This window comes from Vulpes vulpes, chromosome 12 (assembly GCF_048418805.1).
Source record: "Vulpes vulpes isolate BD-2025 chromosome 12, VulVul3, whole genome shotgun sequence".
NCBI lineage: Eukaryota > Metazoa > Chordata > Mammalia > Carnivora > Canidae > Vulpes > Vulpes vulpes.
The window spans coordinates 125,192,596-125,212,832 of record NC_132791.1 but is presented as its reverse complement, the minus strand read 5'-3'; the positions used below and the strand labels follow the sequence as shown (position 1 = coordinate 125,212,832).

Sequence of the window (20,237 nt, the reverse complement as noted above, 5' to 3'; positions counted from 1 at the left end):
CCTTCTCCCTCTGCTGCTCACCCTGCTTGTGCTCTCCTGCTCACTCTCTTACACTGTCTCTCTCTCTCTCTCAAATAAATAAATAAAATCTTTTTTTAAAAAAGAAATTCAGTGGCTTTTAAAGCAGCAATATTCCGTGGTTGCTGACAACTGGGTGAATATGTACAGCCAAGAGCCTGAAAATTCAAGGGTCAGGTAGTAAAAAAAATGGCATTGTGTTTACCTATTCCTAAAGGAAGTAAAACATAAACAATTCTGGCCTTCCAAGTGAGGATAACCCAGGAAGGGAGGTTATGAATGGCATACAAGTCTAAATTCTCTGGGTACCTGTAACTCAACTCCTTTATCCTTTATACCAGAGTCTTATGTCCTATAAAACACAGTCAGTACTTTTATAATGGTTGACTGAGCTACTTTTTTAAAATTTTATTTTATTTATTTGAGAGAAAGCCAGCGAGCACGAGGGGGGGGGGAGGGCAGAGGAAGAGGGAGAAGCAGACTTCCTGCTAAGCAGGGAGCCTGATGCGAGGCTGACCCCAGAACCCTGAGATCAAGACCTGAGGTGAATACAGATGCTTAACAGACTGAGCCACCCAGGTGCCCCTGACTGAGTTTCTTTCTGAGTTCTTGAAAGAACACAACAGTAAAACCAACAGTTCAGACTGATCAATTTCCTTAAAAAAATATACCAAAGCTCAACACTACACAATAAACAAGCAAAGCACCTTAACATAAAGATATGTGAACCTTCAAAGGACAGCATTTTAAGTCTCCATTGGGAGACTTGGTCTGAGCAAGAACTTTCGTTTGTGAGTGGAATTCAACCAAATTCATAGCCAGCCTTCCTTGGGGCCCTCCCTCCTCTGTGCTGGTTTGTTCCATACTAGGGCAGCCACGTGGGACAGGCGGGTCTGCTCTTTGCCAAGGAGAACACAGGGTTACAGACCAGAACACCAAGGATAATTACCAGTGCACACCTTGCTGGCTTGGCTGGTCCAGCTTGACTCAACATATCAGGAGGGACTGTTGTCTACACTTGTAGCCTGTTCCACCCCCAGGCTGATTAACTTGACTCAACGACATCAGGTCTTTTCTTGCTGAGCCACAGTCCCAGCCCTCTGCTCCAAGTCAACATGTTCTTCCTTCACGCACAGGAATCTCAGCCTGCCGCTGCCTTGATGCCACTCGAGCGCCTACAAAAGGAGTGTGCTCCTCTGGGACTCCTTCCTCTGTTGATGGACTCTCCATCCTTGGGGAGTGAATCCCAGCTGCCCTCTCCTCTTGTCTTCCCTAGCTGTGCCCCTGAAGACCTCTGCAACTCACTTTTCTTTGTTCACCTTTCTTCCCAGCAGGTCCATGTCATCTTATTTTCATGGTGACCTACTTACCTATATTTAGCACGTGCTCAGTGAGTGGCAGCTGTCCCCCTAGGTCCCATTCTCCACCTCCACCCCCCTGCTTTCCTCCCATACTACAAAGAGCAGTGGAGGAGAGTCAGGTTTCTCTCTGGGTGATCTGGGTCAAATATGTGACTTTCTCGGCTTTGTTTATCTCCTTCATGAAAGGGGGTTGGATGATGGGGGCAGGTCTCCACAACTCCTCATATCCCTGATCATTGGCTCCCTTGCCCTATGACTTTGTCACTCCTCCTGCCCCTCAAATCTGGGCTGGCCTTGGGCTCAGAACAACTGAAAGTGATGAAGAGGTATCATGAGACTTCTGAGTCTGGGCCCCAGGAAGCCTTGCTGCCTCAGCTCTGCCTCCGGGAATCTTGGTTCTGGTGTGGAGAATGAGAGCATGCTCATACGGGCCCAGTGGGGCGCATCGCCACCTGCCAGTCGCATGAGTGTGGGCACCTGAGCCCCTCCAGATGCAGAGATCCCCAGGCGGGACCAGGAGAGCCACCCAGCTGAGCGCAGCCCAAATGGCTGTCCCCCAATTATTATCTTTATAATCTTAAAGATATCTTCTGGTTGAAAACGTACAGTGAAATGAAAAGGCTCATTATTCCTACATCAGAATTAAATCATTAAGAAATCTTATAAATCGGGATCCCTGGGTGGCGCAGCGGTTTAGCGCCTGCCTTTGGCCCAGGGCGCGATCCTGGAGACCCAGGATCGAATCCCACATCGGGCTCCTGGTGCATGGAGCCTGCTTCTCCCTCTGCCTGTGTCTCTGCCTCTCTCTTTCTCTCTGTGTGACTATCATAAATAAATAAAAATTAAAAAAAAATAATTAAAACCACCCTTTAAAAAAAAAAGAAATCTTATAAATCTGAAGAGGGCCTTATAATCTCATTGATTTCTCCATCTTCAGGCAAAATAATAATAATCAGTAATAACAACAGATGCTGTCTCCTACTAGACAGGATTTTGTAACTGTTATTGCTAATCCTCACAAGGCTGCATTAGGATTCAATATCCTCATTTACAGAGACACCTTTGAGCCCACCGGCAGGCTGGTGTTTTGCTCTGGTATGAAAACTCAGGCCTTGATTCTCAAGCCCCTATCCACCTAAATCTTCTCTCTCATTGCCTCTGGGTATCATCAACTCTATTAAGAAACAATGTGACTAATCAATAGAAGTAAGCTCAAAGTGACTTTTAACATTTAAAAAGGTAGTGATGAGAATCCAAATAGGATGAAGAAGAGAGCAGCTGGACAAATGTTCAGAGCAAGCAAGTCCCCTAAACCAGAAGACAGGAATTATACCTTCCATTTTCTTGTCTGAAAGATCTCAAATATTTCTCAAAATTGCTCCCATAAGAGTTTCTCTTGCTGAGGCCATCAATTTGTGCATTTTTTCTCCACTTCCCTTATTGCCTTGGCTTCTGTACACATCATTTTCTCTTTCACAGCTCACCTTCCTGTACACGAGCCATCTTATTACACCTTGTTCTGCTTTCCAGACAGCTTGGCAGCTGATCTCTACCAACCCTCTCCTTTTGGCTTCCAGGACCTCTAGCCAAAATATTCCCCAAATCCCCCACCCTACTCTGGTCTTACAGGTTCTGTCATCAGCGAAACCTAGAACAAACTGTTCAACTGAATCCTGTAAAAAGGGATTTGTCGCTTGATTATAGATCAAAGCAGCATTAAAGTTCTCCTCCCACACAGAAATTCAAATACTTTTTTGTTTCATATTGCCCAGCAACCACAACACACAGGAAAGCACAAATGCCAGGAACTGTATCCTGAGTCAGAGCTCGGACCTTAGGTTAATGTCACCATGGAAGCTGGATCAGTCTGTCCCACTAAGGACAATTTCCAAACCCTGAAACCCCAAGAAAAGTCATTTTAGGAAAGTGTGCCCCTTTGTTTTTCTGCTCCAGAAAGGTGATACTTCCAGGTACAGATTTCTTATCGCTCATCTGCTAGGGAAAGCTGTAGAAAGCTATCATGAGCTTTCAGCCAGGAAGATGTGAAGTAAAGAAAGCAAAAGCCCTGTTCCTAGCCCACACCAACAGCTTTACAATCCAGGGCCTGGCCTGTCCTCTTTCTGGTTGCTTTTCTAAAAAGATTGTTTCCTGACAGCCTTTGTCTCTGACATCAGAGCTTGCTGTTTGGCTCAATCCATAGCCAAAACTCAGGAAGAGGCTGGGATTAGAAAAAGCAAGTAGGTGTCTGTCTTAGAAAATGTGTTCTTTTGCTGACAGTGAAGTTAAACCATAGAGGTTTAACCATAGTTAAACCAAAGTCTGGAAGAAGGAAGTTCACATGAAGAAAAGGAATGAACTAAAGCAAGCAACAATAACAATGAAAACAACAAACCTTCAGAACTAAAGGAGTGGCCACAAAATAATGGCACCAGTTTTCCAGCCAAACTAGATAACAAAGCCCATTTAAATTCCTTGAATGGCTGTGATTGAGATTGCCTAATACAGATTAAAAGATGATTTTTTTCTGTATTCCTTAAATGGGCCATTATAACCTTCCTGGATGTTTATTCTCAGAGGACAGGAAGTCACAACAGAAGGGAAAACTAAGTAATCTAAGTCACAGTAAGACTCATCATTGCCATGTGGGGACTGAGCACAGTGAGTGATCTCTTACCCATTAGCCACCCTAAGGAAGGTGCTGTAGGAAGGCTGGCTGTCCACTCTGAAGCCAGACTTGGAGTTTAAGGGTCAATTCCTCATGTAGCCAGCCATCAGGGCTTTTCTGTCCTCTTAGGTTAATCTTATCTCTTTTTAATTCATTCATACCTTTTACCCACGCCACCTGGGAAGGCACCCACTGACACCCCTCAATTTTCAAATTATACTGAATTACTTGTCATGTACTTGTTTGGCTGCCCACCAGGCTGTCAGCTTCCTGGGGACTAGGGACTACGTTTCATTTGTCTTGGTAACTCCAGGGCCTAGCATGGTTCTTGACTCATGCTGATCAATACATATTTACTCAACTTTTGGGCGTAATGAATGAGCTCTACAAACTTATGCCATCATTGTGGAGCAACTCAATCAATATTTGACATAAGTAAGAGATGTGATCCTGCACACAAATTAAAATCGTGTATGCAAAAAATGATTTTTCCCCAAGAATATTATGGGAAAGCTAGTCCCAGCTAACATTTACACAGGCGACCACCCAAGGCCCGGCATAATTACATGTATTAGTTAATTTAATTTTGTGGTAAGAACACCATGAGGTAAATAATATTCCATTCTACCGATGAGGAAATTAAAATGCTGAGATGCTTTGTTAAAAAGTCAGACCATCTGGTTTGAATGCTGTACCTCATCTTTATGAGCCTTGTTATGTTCACTTCTCTGAGCCTCAGTTTTTTTCATCTACAAAGTGGGGGTAGGAGTAATCATATCTCATGGGGTTTTGGCAAGGATTAAGTGAATGAGTACATGGAAGGCCCATACACCCAGGCCTGGCAGGATGAAGTGCTGAGTTAGTGGGGTCCTTGAAATGTGTTGTTGGCTGAGGAGTGGGGGTGGAATGTGTATCACCTTCCCCAGCAAAACAGACGTGGACAGCAGTAAAGAGAATCACACTTCAGGTCTTTATTTCCCTGTAAAGAAACTCCAAAGCATCAACTGCTTTGGTTGGGGCCCCTGCTCCTCTCAGACCTCCATATTGCACTTAATGGCCCGGTTGCAAGAAAACTAATTTGCAGTGAAGATTTCAGAGAGGAGGACCACACTGGGTAAGCTCACCGCCAGTCACTGGAATGGACCTCACCCCACCGTGAATGCACGGGCTAATGCCAAGGGTTGGGAACACTATTGCTAAGAGTTTTGCATATTTTTAGTAGATCTAAAACGGTTTACTTTACTTTTTTCTTTTTTCTTTTTTTTTAAGATTTTATTTATTTATTCATGAGAGAGAGAGAGAGAGAGAGAGAGAGAGAGGCAGAGACACAGGCAGAGGGAGAAGCAGGCTCCATGCAGGGAGCCTGATGTGGGACTCGATCCCAAGTCTCCAGGATCAGGCCTGGGCTGAAGGCAGGCACTAAACCACTGAGACATCCAGGAATCCCCATGGTTTACTTTTCTAAACTTTCATAAGGCAAGCGTCCTTGAACTGAGAATAGTTTACACATTTACTTATCTCATCCTGGATTCCAGTCTAACTTCAGAAAGTAAGTAATTTATACATGTGATTCAGCTAGTATTTTTCAAGCACTCACTATGTGCCAGGCATTGTTCTGGAAGCTTGGAATTAATCAGTACCCAAAAGGGACAGCTCTGAGCCTTCCTAGAGTTTGTAGCTAGCAAGCAATGGGATTTCCACAGCCACCTCCTTGGCCCAAACCACCACATTCTCTCACCTGGGTGACTGCAGGAACTCCCTCCTTGTCTCCCTGCATCCACTCTAGCTCCTCCTTCATTCAGGCTCCACATAGCAGCCAGAGTGATATTTTAAAACCACAGAGGGAAGTCTGGAGACAAAGGCTTAAATCTCTCCAGCCAGGAGCTTCCAACCATACTTAGAATTCCAAACTCAATGGGCCTACGGGGCTGCACAGCCTCTGGCCCTCTGCCTTTTCTACCAGTTTTATCATACCTCCTCCTGTTTTAATCAGCAGCTAGCCTTCTTTCTGCTCCTCTGGAAAGCCAATCTGGTCCCCAGTGGGCTTTGCACTTGCTGTTCCCCTCAAACTGCAATATTCTTGCCTATTTTATCACGTGACCACTCCTTTGTATCATTTAGGCCTTAGCTAAAATGTCACATTCTAAGAGAGGCCTTCTGTGATCCTCCAACAGAAATAATCCCTTCCTCCAACCACACCTGCTATCAAATTACTTGGTCTACTTGTCTTAATCTCATTAATCTTCTTATGGAAACACCTTCATTTATTTGCTTTTTTTTTTTTTTTTTGGTCAATTTATCTCCCCTTTGCCCCACTCAAATAAAATCCACGAGAGCAAGGACTTTGCTTGTCCTGTTTTCTGGAATGATGTCTGACACAGAGCGGGGACTCCATAAATTCTAGGTGAACAAATGAATACGAATTTGGGACACTCTTCTCTCTGGACCTGTATTTGTTCATCTGTAAAATAAGGGGTCTGAATTTGAAGCTCCCAAGGGTACTTTCCCACTTCTAATGATTCTAAGCATGCTTTTGCTAATATTTCAAGGGGGTACAGCCTACTATTTAAGAACACAGTTAACAAATCCATATTTAGGTATGTCTGGGCTCTCACAGATTCCAGAAAATTTACAATTCCAGATTCAAACTGACAATATCTTTCTAGAAAATGAAGATAACATTTGGGGTTATTTATATCTAGAACCTTCGAGATGCTGCTGAATGTTATGGGAAGCGTGCACATGGCACATCCTGCTGGAGGCAAGCAGTGACCTGCGATTAAATGGTCAGCATATGCTGCCTGACAGCCACTGCGCTAGGTGCTTCCACGGGTGCTCAGTGAGGTAGGTACTACTATCCTCATTACATACTAAAAAAAAAATTGAAACCATGAAATGCAAAAGAACGTGCCTGTGGTTATCCCATGGAGAGTAAAAGAGCAATGTTTCTGCCTAGCTTCAGACCCCGACTACTCAGCATGGTAACATGTGTTGAGTTATTCCAGTGTGAGTACAGATTATTTTCTGGAGCCTGAATTATTCAACACATGGCCTGTCTCTGCCCTTTTTTCATGCCAGTGGAATATCAACTCCCTATTCAGAGTGCTAGACTTTCTGAACACACAGCAAGCAGTGACTAAATATTTGAAAACTAGAGTTTTTAGCCTTTGCTTCTCACTTATTATTATTTTTTTAAGTAGGCTCCATGCCCGGCATGGAGCTCAACATGGGGCTTGAACTCACAATCATGAGATCAAGACCTGAGCTGAGATCAAGAGTTAGACACATAACTGACTCACATGAGCCACCCAAGCATACTCCCCACTCATTCTTCTTTACACAGACACTCAGACATCTTTCCACAGAAACTTGTAAGGCAAAAATTAATGCAAATTGTGTGTTAGGATTCTACAGTGTAGGGAAGGTGCTTGGAGCTGCAAATGTGCACATAAATCCCTCTTGTGAGGCTGTTACTAGCACAGCTGCAAGGCAGGTTAGAGCCAATAAGTTCTGATCCTTAGATAAAGCCTATGATCTCAGCATCTTGGATTTGCTTACATATTATATTATTCACAGCTTCTTTCCAAAGACGACTACAACCTGAATTTTGCCACACCCTCTGTGCTGCTAGTTATGTAATCAGGTAACAAGACAGAACTGTACTCCTGTGTATCTAGTGCATCCTGCCTTCATTTTCATGAATGAGAATGCAGACTGTGTTATTTTTTTCTCATATTCAGGCAACTTAATGCCAATTCTTAAAACATGCCTTGCTAAGGAAAAAATTCAGAAAGAGGAGCAGTCTCTGAGGAATCTAGGCAATCCTACAAGGTTGAAAGATAGGGATGCCCCTATAACTTTATTCCAGATCCAGGCAGAAAGGTGACAAAACTACATTGTCTTAACTGTAATTAATACTCACATTCATCGCATTCAATTTAATTCACTCTTTGTACCATGCTAATTTACTGATGTTAGAAAACCAACTCAAATCCAATGTTCTGAAAGTAGCTTTAACTTTAAGAAGCTTAATGCTGCATTCCCTCTCTCACTACCCCTACCCACACACAGACCAAATATGCAAGCCAGGACTAAAAACAGAGGCATTACAAATAGCTATTCAGTCGTTGCTTCAGGGCACAGAATGCGAGAAAATGCCCTGAAGTCTCCTAAATTCCACCAATGTGAAAGTAATATCCCTGCATCTCCAACAAGGGTAATGGAAATTCAGAAAGTCCAGGACCTGCAAATCATTTATCCAACACAGGATTCAGAGATGAGGTCAAAGGAAGTTTGTACATAAGTTAAGGCTCATTGGTCTGGATCACAGTTTGTAATACATTTTCAAAGAGTTAACCTTTTTTTTTTTTTAAAAAATAAAGATTTTCTTTATTCGTGAGAGACAGAGACACAGACAGAGGGAGAAGCAGGCTGCCGCAGGGAGCCCAATGCAGGACTAGATCCCGGACTGAGATCACGCCCTGAGCTGAAGGCAGATGCTCAGCCACTGAGCCACTCGGGGTCCCAAGAGTTAACCCTTGAAATAATCCTTAGCAAGCTGGTATCACGATGGGTTGTTTTAAACTGTTTCCCTCCATCTATTAACCTGACAAATCAACACTCCACATCATCAGAAATTACTGCAGAGTCACATTACAAAAGACTTTACTTTGAACATTTCCCCTGAATCCTTGAACTAAATGTTACCATTAGGATTATGACTGCTGATCAGTTATTTCAAACACACATAGTATACATTGTATTTTCTCATCCATTAAGAGCTTATCATGTTTTGTCTTTAGATGTAGCTACATTTATTTATTCAAACAAACTCCAAAAAAGTACTCCCAGAATGATTTTGTAACAAAATCAGTACCTGGGGGAAAGGAAGTAATGCTAGCAGTAAAATGCATGTGTCCACTCCAAATTATGTAACTTATTTATGGAAACCTAACATCATTATAAAAGATATTTTACTGGTATTATTATTATGTGTTATTTGCTATTATTTTAACTTTCAGACTCTAGAATTTAAATTCTTTTTGCTCAAAATCAATAAAAATTTGAGATTATTCTTCATGCTGTATTAAATGCTTTAACATAAAATCTAAATGGTCTTTGGAGAAAAAGCCTAAACAAAGCTTTATTATACAATAAAAATGATAATGTAACATTAGAGGCTATTGTGTACTTTAAATGAATATGTCCCAGTGTATCAAAAACAGGTACAGAATTGTACTCAACCAGTTAACAACCAACCCATTTCTCAAAAATGAAATGTCAGTGTAATGAAGCAGTAATGCTAGCTGTATTTCACAGAAGAAAAGTGGAAATGAACAGAACTGTTTTCTTGGTTTATGAATATAGGTGTGGACTAGTCTTTATTAACAATGACCTTAGATTTTAAAAGTCATCATCTATTTAGCTTTGAATCATTTTGGCTTTGTTAGCAAAAAATGTTTGTTTTCTTTCAGGTAGGATAAAAGAGTGGTAGGCACAGAAAAAGAAAACTGGATGTCTGATTCCCTCATCATTTTGTTTTTTGTTTTGCTTTAAATCATTCTGGCACCTCCACTCTCATTGCTAACATCCAAAAATAGGACGTGGTATAATGAATTAAGCATAGTGGTATGTCTGGGAGCCATGGACCACTCTTCAAGCCTACAGGCAGTCTCTGAAGCATTGGGAGCCTGTCCCACTCATAGAAAAGGGGTCATGGTTAGTTGTGTTTTGGGTCATGTGACCCAAAATTTTTCAGATTCCTGGTCCTCATCAACGGAACCAGGAATTCACTTGACCTAAAAACTAAACAAGAGAAGGAATGCTGCCCAGCTGATGTGCTCTATTTTGGGCAGTGATTAACAACTAAATCATGTTCTTCCTCTCAACATGTCTTGAAATCATGATGACAAGTAAGACAAACTGAAGTCACAGAGTCTGAGAGTCACATAGTGGGCAGGTGTTATGCGGTACTGTACGTAGAAGCCATGAGGCAACAGAGTCATGAAGAGGCTGGAGGCATGGGGCAGAGAGGAAAGTGTCAAAAAGAACATCAGCTGTGGCAATGGAAGTGACTCGGAGAAGCAGGGCAGAGCAGCCACACTGTGGCCGATTACCAGCCCCAGGGACCCGCACCAGAATATAGCTGTATTCTGATCAACAACCCCATTTCCGAACACTGGCTATGCAGAGTGAGGCTGTTCCTTGTGTTTCCTTACTGCTCCATCATGGACTTGCAGTAAATTGCCACCCGTCTTCGGAGGTAAACGACTGTGTGATCCTTGTCACCTAAAAGAGCATAACTAAGATAGCCAGCATAATCAACGAGTAGGAATCTGCTCATGAGGGAATTCTTCAGTGTTGAGACAGGAAACCCTAAATGTCCATTAAACAGGCTTTGATTTACTAATATACAATTTTAAGTTCTTTTTTTTCCTAAGTATTAAAGTAAAATTACACTCAATACAGAAGATTTGGAAAAGTTTATTTTTTTTTTTTATTTTTTTTTTTTGGAAAAGTTTAAAGTAAATAAAAGCACTCATAGTCCCCACAACCAGGGACCCTGCTGTGTGTGCCTATGTCCATCCAGCATTTTAAAGCAGGGACAACAGGATGTTACATTGGGAGCCAGCCTGTCTCAGTTTTAGCTGAGGCATGAAAGCAAGAGATTCCGCACCTCCAAGCTAATTATGAGAAGACCAGTCAGGAGTACTTGCTTGGTAGGATTTATTAAAACAAACCAAGGAGTGCCTGGGTGGCTCAGTCAGTTGAGTGTCCAACTCTTGATTTCAGCTCAGGTCATGATCCCAGGATTGTGAGACTGAGTCCCAAGTCTGGCTCTCTACTGAGCAGGGAATCTGCTTGAGATTCTCTCTCTCCCCTTGCTCCTCCTCCAACTCACTTGCATGCTCTGTCCTTCTCTCTTTCAAATAAGTAAATCTTTCTTAAAAATGGGCTAGGGACTTGAATAGCTATTTCTCCAAGGAAAGCAGACAAATGGCCAAGACATATGTGAAAAGATTCCAACATCAATAATCATTACGAAAATGCAAGTCAAAACCACAATGAGATATCACCTCCCACCTGTTAGAATGGCTACTGTGAAAAAAAACAAAGAGAAATATTGGCGGGCTGAAGAAATTGGAATTCTTAAGTATGCTATCGATGGAAATGCAAAATGGTGGAAAACAGTATGGAGGTTCTTCAAAAATTAAAATACAGCTACCAAATGATCCAGCAATTCCAATTCTGTGAACACATCTGAAGGAAATTAAAACACTAGGTCAAGAAGTATCTGTACCTCCCATGTCCATGGCAATATTACTCACAATGGCCAAGGTGTAGGAAGAATCTAAATGTCCATCAACAGATGGATTTTTAAAGTGCGGTGTAAACATAACATGGAATATTACTCAGCCTTTAAAATGAAGGAAAGTCTGCAAATGTGAGAACATGAACGAACCTTGAGGGCATTATGCTGATTGAAATGAGCCAGACCCCTAAGAACAAATACTGAATGATTCTGCTCACATGAGGTGTTTGATACAGTTAAACTCATAGAAGCAAAGTATAGAATAGTGGTAGTAAGGGACTGGGGGAATGGAGAGTTGCTAACCAACAAATATAAAATTTCAGTTCTGCATAAATGAGTAAGTTCTAGAGATCTGCTGACTAACATTGTGCCAATAGATGAAAACTCTTTATTATGCCCTGAAAACTCTGTTAAGAGGGTAGAGCTCATGTTAAGTGTTAAATGTTCTTAACAACGACAAAAAATTCCAAAACCTTCTTGTTAAGGTTATGAGTCTCCTTACCCACGTTGGGCCAGAAGAGTAGAGGCAGATGGAGGAGTCTAGAGGGAGGAGTTTCAACAGCGCCACCCTTAGACCTTCACCTATGTTCCTTACTGTCTGAGGGAAAGGCTGCCTGGCGTCCAACTCTTGGGCAAGAAGAGGAAGTTTGAGAAGCTGGTGCCACGTAGCTCAGAGCAAAGGGAGACTGAAGGGAGGCTGCTCAGCCGGCAATCAGTCCTCAGTTCTGGGGTTTCTCAGGCAGAAATGCTGTGTGTGTATGTCCCATGGATGAGACATGAGCCCTCGAAGAGGCTGAGGAGGTGTGGGGTTCTTTAAGTTCACACCCACTAGAGCTAGCTTGAGGTCAAAAGACTTGAGTGGCAAGAGGCTGTGGGTGAATCACTGGGCTCCTGGGGACATGGTGGGGGTACACAGAGAGCTGGGGGACAGCACACCCTTTCATCCAGGAAGCTGAAGGAGAACAGAGTCTAAAACCTGCCACGGGCACACAAGACAAGAGGCAAATGTAAACTTCTGTCCAACCCAGAGGGTGTGGAAGCCATCCTACAGCTTTCCTGGTCAAGCAAGACCTTTCAGGGGCGGTCCCCCACACGCCCACCCAAACTTGTACCTCTCTGCCCATCTGCTCTCCACTTCATCCACTGAGGGATAGATAAGTAGAGGCTTTTGTGGGGAGAAAGGGAGGATCAAATTCCTTCTCACTGTCCAGGCTTCTCACTGCAGCACGCCATGGGTGTGCCAGTGGAAAGGCTGCTGCTCTGAATGAGGTCGGAATTAATCAGGGACCAGACAATCTAATCACCATATTGAATTGAGACCGTGTTTTGCGGCTTCAAGTGGCCAAAGGCTTTTTATCAACTAACAGCGGAAAAGTCATGGGACTGCTCATGTTTTTATCCAGTGGCATTTAAGGGCTAAACTACAGATGCTTTCTGATCAATATCCCAGGGGTCAGGTTTGTTCAACACGCCACTTACACATGTATACATTCTTTAAAAAGGCTTTTACACTATAAATACTGTTTTGCAGCCAACAATTCCCTCTTAGCATTATATTAAGAATGCTGTGCTAATCAATATTTTCTTGTCATTGTATCTCTGTTCCATAGTATATGTACCTAGTCTCTTATTGTTGGATAGAGGAGTTGTTTTTAATTTTCCCAACTATAATGTTGAAATGCACATAGTTCAAACCCATAAACTTCCTTGAGGTGGGACTGCTGAGCCAAAGGATGTACATGTTTTAGTGACTTATGAAATATATCACCAAATTGCCCTGGAGAAAGGTTATACCAAATTTTTCTTCAACAAGTAGATTCCATATGAGGGCCAATTTCTTCATGCGCTTGCCAACATGGGTCATTATTGTTCTTATTAATCTTTGATAACTTGGTATCTAATAAAATAAAAAGGGTTTTTTCAATTAAAAATGTCAATTACTGGAGAGGTTGGCTATTATTTGATTTGTTCATTGCATATGTGTTTTTTTAATGACTTATCTGCTCAACACCTTTGCTTATTATTTTAACCCAGGTGTCAAGGAAAATATTAGTTCTTTGAAGCTCAAAGCAAAGGACCAAAAGGGCATCAGAATTGGTAACTGCTGGTATTTGCTTCCGAATGTAGCTCACAGACTGGTCCAGGGTTCATCAAGCAGGGGTTCAGATTGGCTGCTACAACCTACCACAGAAGAGTGCTGAGGTTGTCTTCAAAGCACTGAATTTTCTAGGTTGTTTGCCTCCTGTTACTCTTGCCCCTGTCCAGGTTGTGGTGGAAACTACAAAGAGAGGTACCGTGTAGCCCAAGGACACAGACACCGTTGTCATAGACACTCTCCAGCTCTATCTTCAAATTTTCCTAGCCAACAGCCCCAGACTGGCTAGGCTGCATAGAATCATGTCTGCATATATGTGAGGGTGCTCACAGATGGTGGGGACAGTCAGATGATGGGTTCTGATCTCTTTGTTACGTGGGCCAATCAGGTAACACCATGTGCCTCATTTTCCTCACCTGTCAAACTCAATTCTTCCCGACCAGACCCCTCGCTTACCCATGTGGACTTGTCTCCCATCGTCCTCTCATTTAATGCTAGGTGCCGACCATTCCAACCCCTCCCAAGCTGCTCTTCTGCTTGCATTGCCCTTCCTGATCATGGTCTTTGTCCGGTGATCTAGCTCAGTGCTGGCACTTAGCTGAAGGATGGAAAAATTATTTTCTGAGTAAAAACTACAATGAATTCAATTCAACTATAGTGAGCATTTACGTTTATAAAGATTCTGGGAATATACCAGGAAATGGAAGTGTTCACAGTGGGAAAAGATATACAGAAGAGCTGTGTTATAACACAGGACACGTTAGACCCTTAAAAGAAAAACAGTTGTGGGGAGGCTGGGTGGCTCAGTCGGTTGAGTGTCTGACTCTTGGTTTCAGCTCAGGTCATGATCTTGCGGGTCATGGTACTGAGTCCAGCAGCGGGCTCCATACTCAGTGCAAGGTCTGCTTGAGGTTTCTCCACCCTGCCCCCGCCATCCCCACACGCACTCTTTCTCTCAAAAATAAATAAATCTTTAAAGTGAAATAAAATTAAAAAACCAGTCTCTCTACTCACAACACTTCTGACACTAAGTGGTTAGGGCAGACTCCACAGATTCAGGCCTCAGCCCACAAGACCTGACCCCACTTCAGACACTAATCTCAAATCCAGGCGTCTGGTACTTCTGACTGACTGCCCAACAGCTGCTCTTTGGGTTTGATGATTTGCTGGAACAGCTCACAGAACACAGGTAAAGAGTTTATCTACTATTGCCAACTTATTACAAAGGATATTTATAAACAATACAAATGAAAAGTCAGATTAACAAATACATAGGACAAGATCCAGAAGCGTTCTGAACACAGGAGCTTCTGTCCCATGGGGTTGGGGGCATGCCACCCTCCTGGCACGTGCACGCATTCTTGTTCACCAACCCAGAAGCTCTCTGAGCTTCATTGTTTAGGGTTCTTGTAGAGGCTTTATTACGTAGGCATGATTGTTTAAATCATTAACCATTAATTAAATTAATTTCCCGCTCCCACCCCTCTCGTCCCTTCTGGGAGGTCAGGGAGGGGGTAGGGCTAATCCAGGTCCAATCCTCTAATCACAGGACTGGTTCCTCTGACTCCAACTCTCCAACTTCCAGGAGTAGTAGACTCAGGTATGGTTGAAATGAGTGTATTATGAATAGCAAAAGGCTGTCCTCTCACCCATACCACTCCGGAAATTCCCAGGGTTTTAGAAGCTCTGTGCCAGGAACCAGAGACAAGGATCAAATATACATATTTCTTATTATATTACAATCATATAATAGAACACTACAACTCTTGCTTTGGGATCATAAAGGAGGATGGGATTAGTTCTGGGTTAGGGCTGAAGAAGCATTCACAAAGATGGTGTTTTTTTTTTTAATTAATTTATTTATTTATTCATGAGAGAGAGGGGGGCAGAGACACAGGCAGAGGGAGAAGCAGGCTCCATGCAGCGAGCCTGATGCAGGACTCGATCCAGGGACCCTGGGATCATGCCCTGAGTGGAAGGCAGGCGCTGGACACTGAGCTACCAGGTGTCCCACAAAGATGGTTCTTAAAAGAGAGATGGGAATATATTGGAGTATACTGGAGCAGGCAGTGTCTGAGTCTGCTGCTGTTCCTTGCTAGTGACTCTCTTTCTTCAGTAAACATCAAATGCTTTGGAAAAGAGAGAGAGAGAGAGAGAGAGAGAGAGAGAAGGGAGGAGGAGGATAGTTGGAGGAAGTAAATAGGAGTGAAGGAATAGGTTTTGCCTGTTTTTGTTTTGTTTCAGTGTTCATAGATTTTATTTCCTAGCCTTGTATTATGAGAAATGGTCCAAGCTTACTCATGGAGGTCAATCATTATCTATTAATACGTTATATATAATACTGTCCTCTGTCATTGGGTGATAAATAAGAATCCCAGAAACCCTGAAATTCTTTCAATTTCTTTTAGAAATACATGACAGAAGGTTCGATACTAAGATCATGCAGGTCTTCTGGAAGCTTCCTATGCTCTCATATAAAGAACAGAGCTTGGAGGGGAAGTCAAAGATTTCTTTTTGTGACCTCATGCCTGTCACTCACACCAACACATGGGTGGCTGCTCCTTGATTCAGCAGATTCACCTAAAATCTAGAGATAGGGAGAAAGACACTGCATAACCCTTTAGCACCTATTAACCTCTATTTATCACAAATGATTCTGTGCTTCTCTAGGTGTCATTCAGAATAGTAATAACAGTTAACCTAAATAAATCTCCCTCTTCATGTGCAAGTTTAAAAAATTATTTTTAGCAATTTCTGCTAAAAAAATTCGTGAATAAATAGCAGAAGGAACTGAAGGGGAACAGATAGATCCCTGGGGAGGGAGGAAGGGGGAATGCCGGGGTGAGGATCACCCTCAGGAGCCAGCAGTTCCCCCCTTCCCCATAAACACCCTATTCTTTAGAACTTTAGCTCCCAATATGGGCAGGAATCTTTCTGAATTGCAGATTTTTGCGACTAACTGCTAAAGTTTCTAAGTGTGTTACATAGAACTAAACTATGGAAGCCGGAAGCCATAAGAAGCCACAGTTAGGAGTCCTTCTCCCCGCCAGCCCCCTCTAACCAGCCTTCAAGGCCAGTCTCTTTACAAAGGAAGAACGTTCTCCTCATTTCAGCCCCCATCCATCTTTCTCTCACTCCCAAATCCTACCGCCTGTGCCACTCACTAGGTACTTGGTCACGTGCAGCATATTATTTAAATTGTCATGCCCTGTCTGCCCCAGTAGATCATAAATTTCTGGGGTTCTACATTTTGGGTTTATCATAGCCAACTGTATAAATCATGTAAATAGTTGGTCCTCAAAATATTTGACAAGTATCTCTTATTTGAATGAAATGAAAATGTCACTAATCTTGATTCCCCAAAGATGCTGGGGCTTATCTAAGTAAACTCGCATCACGATTAACTTGGAACGAGCTACTTTTTTTCCTTTATCGTCATGCCTGCTGATGCAGCCTTGCCACTTTGAACATAGAGATGTACATTCAATATATTCAAGCAAATTCTGGAATACCAGGGCCAAATGACCTGCCAGCTTTCATCCCAGTGCACAGCAGCTTACCTGGTCGGCGTTGGGTGACACAAGGTGGAATGATGGCTTTCTCTCTCTTGGTGACTGGACCAGATTCCAAAGCAAAAGCCCCAGCACCCTAGGCTGGCAGGTAGGGCACACCAACGGCAGGGATTCCCCACTTGCTGGAGTTGAGATACTGGCTGCCAACCCCATACAAAGAGAAGGGTACCTCCGAAAAGTCAACTTGCTGCTACTTCACCAAGAGTAACAGCCAGTTTAAGTGTCTTGTGGGGTTGTTTTAGTTTAGTTTTTTTTTTTTTTTTTTTTGGAGGGGAGGAGGTTATTTCAATTATCAGTTGGCAGTTGGCCTTAATTATTTTTGCTTAGAATGAGAGAGAACTAAAGCTCCTGACAGCAGTCCAAAGCAGACAGGGAGGAAATGAAGGCACCTGCAGCTTCCTCCGGCTGCCTGGGCACCTGCTGCCTGGCAGGCTGTTTGCCTCCGCCCGCCTGCGCGGTGGGACCGAAGGCCAGTCAGTCCCTCCTCCATGGTCGGGTGGCTGCTGGCGGCTTCTACCCAGAAGTCCTCTGCTACACCATCTGGAGCCGGAGAACAAGTTCCAGGCTTCCTTGCCAGAACTCTGCTGTGAATCCTGCCCACTTCTCCCGTCACCTCCAATCCTGGTCACAGGCCTTAAGCCTGACCTTCATTGCTGAGAGATAAAGTACATCATGAAATGAAGGATCTCAAAGTTCCAAAGCTGGTGGAGGAACGGTGGCCTTTAGTATGCAGATGTATTGCCGCCCCCTGGACTTCCAGAGTGCAAAGTACACCTAAATCTATCCCCGTTTCAGTGTAAGCAGAAGGTCAGATGCCAAAAGCTCCTGAAAGCCAGAAACCTGAGTTCACGGTAACTCACTTTTTCCCTCCCCAGCCGATCAGCCCCAAGTCCTGCTGATTTAACTTTGCAAATGCTTCTTAAGCCCTCTGCCCTTCTCTTCACCCCTAGCCAAGGCCCCTAAATATATCTCTTCTAACCCTGGCGTCACCCTCACCCAGAGCATCTACCCCTGACTGCTGCTCTGCTGCTCCAGACATCCCAGTGGCTCCCCTGGGCCTCCAGTTGAGAGTCAGCCCTCCTGCCAGTCACAGGCTCTCGCTCTGTATTCCAGTGGTACCCACTACTGGTGATGCCTGCAACCCCCCAGAGTCCTCCCCATCTCTGCACCTTCCCTGGTGCTGTTTGCCCCATCTGGAATGCCCTTCCCACTTTTATTCACCTCACACCTCATTTGGGACTCCATTCAGGCCTCATCTCCTCCAGCGAAGCCTTCCCAGAGACCTCAACTGGGGTTAAAGGGCCTCTGTGTCCCTGTGTGTGGCTAGCTTATTGTCTGCCACACGATAGTGAATACACTGGTTTTAAATCCTTCCCCCTTGCTGCACCGAGAGAGCATTTTGTACTTCCAGGACTGGTTCGTGATAGGATCTCGAGTACATCTGCTAAATAAACGAATGCTGCTCAACAGAAGGGTTGTTGAATCCATGATCTCGGGGGGAAAATCTTACAGAGCTCTCACCCTAGAGGGGAACCTCTGACATGGCCTCCTGGAGCTGCCAGATGTGATACTGCTAGTCCTAACACCTACGGTTGACAACTGACTGATGCGCAACAAAAAAGTCCTGCTGACTACCGCATCCTAGGAAGGCATCCCAGGAAGGCAGGCAGAGCCACGCCAGAGGAGAAGTGGGGACCTGGCTACCTCCCCAAGAGACACTGGCCCCTGGAGGTGGAGGAGCTTCCGTCTTTAAGGCTGCCACCTGTGAGTGGCCCAGAGAGCGTCAGAGACGTAGCTCAGATGAGCTGAGAACAGACAAGCGTTTTTTATCACTTTGATGATAAAACTATAATTGCTCTCAAGCACTGTTTGGAAATCGTGCCGTTTACAACACTTGTTCGTCAGTTCCTAGGTACATGCAAATTGTTTATAATAAAAAGTTACGTTGGTATATCTTCTCGTTCTCTTGAACTCTTCTGAAGGAACTGGAAGGCCAGGAACCAGGTGTGAGAAGCTGATACAGGGAGGAAGCGGGGAACAGCAGGGCAGGGCGCTGCAGCCAGAGCTGAGCATCACCAGTTCGGATGCAAGCTAGAGCGCAGGTGAGGGTGGGGGCCGGGTGGCTCTGAAGGTGGAGACAGCTACCCTGGAGGGAATATGTTACTCATGAACCTTTTAAAGAATTTTGCCTGGATGGCAGTGGCAAGGCAATTAAACCGCTGAGGACAGACATGACCTAATTTATTGGCCTTTCCAAGTTGTTTTCTGAGGAGCCGGTGCTACTGTAACCTACAAATAAGGATGCGTTTTGATGGGATGGGGGGGGGGGGGCTGTTGCTAAGAACAAGGGAGAAAATTATGTCTCTGAGGAGAGAGCGCCCCAGGAGGCAGGGCAGAGTGCACGGAGGGTGGCCAGAGCCGCCCCACATTTGTGGCCACGGGAAAGGCCACAGTCAGAAACGGCCCCAGTGGAGCCCCAGGGCCCCCCGCTCAGCAGGGAAGCAGGACAAGCCCGTAGAGCCACGACTTGCAGGAAGCAGAGCTGCGGCTTGGCCTCTGCTCATCCGCCCCGAGCTCCGAAGCTCGAACTCATGTACAAACGCAGCCAGCATCGGAGACCTACCCCACATAGGCACAGGCCTGAGTCACCTTTGTATACCTTGCCCGGATCCGGATCCGGAAGAAAGGAAGAAAACCACACATGAAATACACGACAGCATTTGATTTTTGTTTTTTAAACAGACTGTTAAAGAGTTCTGCAGTTTGAAAGCCTAAAAATGGAAAGAAAAAAACCAGAGTCACCATCTGAACCCTGGCATGATTTAAATAAAATTGCTGGCTGTTGAGGGGATTTAATAGAGACCCACAGATGGTCTCAGGCCAGCTGGGAGCCTCTGGCGATCGTGTCTTCAAGCTCCCTGGCCTGTCTGGTGCCAGTAGCTCGGCAGCCCCCCCCCAACCCCGGGGTGTTCACCTGGGGGCCGAGGAGCAGGAGGTGGCAGGGTCAGCTGCGTGGTGTGGACAGCGCTCGGGGCTCACGTGGATGGGTGCTTGTTTGGTGTGGCTGCGGGGAACGGGGGGAGGGCAGCTGGAGATCCTGGGGGCCCTCAGTCTGACCCCCTCGCTGCCACTGCAAAGATCTCTGCCCACATGTTCTCTCAACTGCTCTTCAACTTCCTTAAAGCTAAGGTACTAACTTCCCTTCAAACTTGAC

At 44.3% G+C, this 20,237-nt stretch overlaps 1 protein-coding gene across 4 annotated transcripts in view; it reads right to left on the bottom strand.

The window, feature by feature from the left end:
- The window catches only part of EXPH5 (exophilin 5), a 72,503-nt gene that overhangs the window by 37,978 nt on the left and 14,288 nt on the right, over positions 1 to 20,237 (bottom strand). Inside the window, exon 1 of one of the 4 annotated variants that reach the window (XM_072729892.1) lies at positions 17,012 to 17,442. The exons of 2 other annotated variants lie outside the window; for them this stretch is intronic. The gene's annotated coding sequence lies outside the window, so the exon portion shown is untranslated. Of the gene's footprint in view, positions 1 to 17,011; positions 17,443 to 20,237 lie in introns of those variants that run through there. One more of the 4 variants, XM_072729891.1, reaches the window with a different exon arrangement.